The 4,003-nt window shown below is 42.0% G+C and overlaps 1 pseudogene; it reads right to left on the bottom strand.

Moving 5' to 3' along the window:
- Positions 1 to 2,712: 2,712 nt before the first annotated feature.
- LOC137241816 (uncharacterized) lies at positions 2,713 to 3,313 on the bottom strand (annotated as a pseudogene).
- Between the last annotated feature and the right edge of the window lie 690 nt (positions 3,314 to 4,003).

The following is a 4,003-nucleotide window of genomic DNA, read 5'->3' as shown; positions in this document are numbered from 1 at the left end:
CCTCGTTGATGCGCGCAACCAAACCCTCTCTAAATATGCCCACCAAACCCTTACATGGCATTTCATACCAGCAGCTGCTCCTCATATGGGCGGACTGTGGGAAGCGGGAGTCAAGAGTTTCAAAACCCATTTCAGAAAGATCGCATTGGATCATAAATTTACTCTAGAGGAGTTCAGCACCCTCCTGTGTAGGATTGAATCCTGTCTCAACTCCCGACCCCTAAGCCCATCTTCCAATGACCCGTCCACCCTGGAGCCACTCACCCCCGGGCACTTCCTAGTCGGGGGCCACCTACTAGCGCCACCCGAGATTGACGTCAGCGAGAATCGCGCCTCACTCGACAATCGATGGGAAAAACTTAAGGCGCTGCATCAAACCTTCTGCAAGCGGTGGAAAACGGAGTACCTCACCGAACTGCAGAAGCGCGTTAAGTGGAAGCATCCACAATCGAATCTCAAACCGGGGGACTTAGTCGTTATTAAAGAGGACAATCTGCCCCCCAACGAATGGAGACTAGGTCGGATAGCCAACCTCCATTATGGCCCCGATAACCGAGTTCGAGTCGTCGAACTTGATACGGCAAGAGGACAAACCACCAGACCAATCACGAAATTGGTCCTACTACCACCCTCCAGTGAGGGTGAGGGAGACTTGTAACTCCCAACCGTTATAACCAACAACCCGTATAACCCAGCTCTCGTTCACCCTGAACGAGGCCTACAACCCGTAACTCAGCTCTCGTTCACCCTGAACGAGGCCAACAAATCCCATAACCCAGCTCTCGTTCACCACGAACGAGGCCAACAGAACCCTACCGCAGATCCGCTATCTGCCACAGCATACCAGTGAATCAATAATCATGATTTTGTCTTAAAACATCTACCTACCAATTCTAAATATTCCCGCGGAAAAATAGGAATAGGAATTTCCAATTTTCGAAGTCAGCTGTTTTGTCAGTTGAAATCTCATTGCGCATTTCTTATTTTGTTTAAAAAAAAAAAAAAAAATTTTGTAAGGTCTAATGATTGTTGCTAATTTGTTTGAAATTAAGAAATAACACACACATTATTGCATTTCATGTGAAATGAGTAATGAATTGGTGCCACAGCAACATCCACTGAGGAGCATAAGAAGAAGACGGCGGGATAACACAAATCCGCCGGAGAGGCCTGCTCTCATTCTGCAAAGCAAATTTCTGGCGGCCATGTCGAGTTGAGTTCGCCTTTCGCCATATGCCAAAATCTCACTAAGCCTTCTTAAAAAAATCATTGCGCAATTTCTGGATGGCTACATCAAATATTCAAAGAGCTCTTCCGTTGCTTATGATATACTTTTCGACTTAAACTAAAGAATATTGTGGTTGTTGTTGCTGTTGTATTAACAGTGAGAATATTGTGGTACAATGTAAATACATATTTTAGCACAAATTTGCACAATTAAGTGTTCTTTCTTAAAAGAACTAGTTTCCTTTAACTATTTTTGATGTATTCCCTTTGATTTAACTAGTGAAAAAAACTCCTATGAAATGGCAAAGAAATCTCCCTCTCCCTCACATTCATAATACCTACTTTTCTCCCCTAACCGGTTTTCTCTCTTTCGAACATTGTTCAGAATAGGAGGGAAGGGAGAAGTGGAAAAAACTCGCAAGGAATTTTTATTTAAAATACGAGGAATGGGAGAAGGGAAAAAACTCGCACGGAATTTTCGTTTAGAAAGGGGCTGCTAATATTTTATTACCGTAAGGGAATATAGTTCCACATCATACCTTTGAAATCCGTTCGCGCATCCGTTTGCGTATCAATCTCCGTTATGTTGGGCGCAGGTTCAGCATGTTCCTGTGGTTTGGCTGTAGTAGCATGTGAGGCAGTTGTTTTGTTAAGCGTTGTTTCACCTTTAAATTAACTGATTTGAAATTAAGGTGGTTTAGCTGTCATTACTACCTACTTACCATCATAAATTAATTCCAATCATCGGGTTGCTTGTATTCTGATAGAACTGGGAGATGCAGCCTGATATTCATATGTCATCCTCCGAGAGCAGCAACAGGCAGGCGCCAGCAGCCAAATCGACACCCAGAAATCCAACCGCCAAATCGCATGAAACCATGTCTTGCCAATAAAGTTGCTGAAATTCGGCACTTTCGGCATGTAGTTGCACCTCACCGAGACGGCTGTGGCAAAGAGACGACCCCAATCTGCGATGATGGTAAATGAAAATGGAATACCAACCAGCGCACAGCAAATGCAAAAGACGCGTCCACCCGTTGTTACGGGCACAATGTTGCCATAACCTATTGTTGTTAACACAGTTGATGGAAAGAACACAGCTTGTAAAATGCTCCATCGCATCCATTGGTTTACATGGCTGTATCAAAAATATCCACACCCAGCGCAATAAGTTCCAAAATCACAAGAGGCGTATAAGCGCCTGGCAACATTTTTTGGTTTATCAATAGGCAGTTCATTTAAGCAATGTTTCATCATTGTAATTAATTGATCAGCATCTACTTCTGTGGCGCTTAAACCGTAGTTATGAAAACCTTCAAAAATGTAGCCTCCAACAAAGCTATGCTGATCCCCTTTACACTTCACGCATTTGTTTATTACATTTTTTTAATTTTAGTCGTAGCCCAGCGTTCATATTTCACAATTTATGTCAAATTACTGATACTTTCCAATTGTTTACAAAGAGTAATAAGCACCGCTACGACTTTAAGTTTTACTAACAGCTACCGAAGATCCGCGACTATTGGCGCTATTACCAAATGGTCCATTAGCAAAACTATTCGTGCTGGCAAAGTTAATTGTTTGTCCATTTGGTAGAGTATATGTTTGACTCAACGATGCGCCAACAGAGTTTTGTACTCCTAATGGGCCCATCTGGGTGGCTTGCGATATTGTACCAGCTGAAGATGCACCAAATGAACCATTTGGACCGAATGTATTAAATGCCTGTGCCCCAGCGTTTGATGCTGCAGTATTTGTACCGTAGCGTACGTATTTGATATCATGCGCAGCAGCATTTGCTGTAGCCTGTGACTGTCCATATTGAGGTGGATGTGATTGATATTTTTGGTACGCGCTTAACACGTATATGTTCTAGCAATGAAGCGCTAGTCAAAGGCATATCAAAGGGTATACTACGTACACGACGTACTTGAGGTCTCATATTTACCTTTGGTTTGATATAAAGCGAAGATTCGACGACTACCTCAGCGACTGCTGCACCATTAGGTAGCGGAGCACTGGGCATATTGTCCTCGCTAACAACATTTAAACTTGTCGTCGAGCCAAATGCAAAAAATAATGTAAACGTTACGAAAGATTAAAATTCATTCGTTTGCAATGTGTCCGGTTTGTAATTGCAGTCGTTTTCTGCGTCACTAAAAATGGTTTTAGCAAATCGACGATCGAACGCAGACTAGCTTGAGTCATTGATTGAGCAAAGATATTACAAGTCTCGCCTTTTTAACTGCTTCTTGAGATAAGCGTCGTGCGCCAAAAAAAAAAAAAAAAAAAAAAAAAAAAAAAAACCTGCGGCAATTGTCTGTCGAAAGGACCAAATGAAGCAACAAAAGGCGTGAAACCAACAACCATTCACCAATAAAAACAATAGGATTACGCCCGCTTTGGAACCAGTAACATCTCAGGAAATAAACAGCTAATGCCGGCGCCATATACAAAAATATGTGCTTAAAATTGAGTAACGTTGCAAATATGACGACATGGTATCGGCAATTACTTTCAGGCCCTCCTCCTTTAGGCGCGAAAATAGTTTATAAGTACATGCAAGGTCTTCATTTTGTGAGTTTTTTATCATGTGAACTACCCCAGAATTTTCCATTTCAACAATGGTGCGCATATGTTTTTTAATAAGCTCATCTTCGACAACTTTAACAATTCGCGGTTCCGTGTCTTTATCTAAATAAAGAGCGGCTCTTGCAGATTCTTCTTGTATACGAGCCTCTACTTTTTAATGTAAACGCCAGCATTATTTTCATTG

This window comes from Eurosta solidaginis, chromosome 2 (assembly GCF_040869045.1).
Source record: "Eurosta solidaginis isolate ZX-2024a chromosome 2, ASM4086904v1, whole genome shotgun sequence".
Taxonomy (NCBI): Eukaryota; Metazoa; Arthropoda; class Insecta; order Diptera; family Tephritidae; genus Eurosta; species Eurosta solidaginis.
This window is presented reverse-complemented; position numbering and strand designations above follow the sequence as displayed.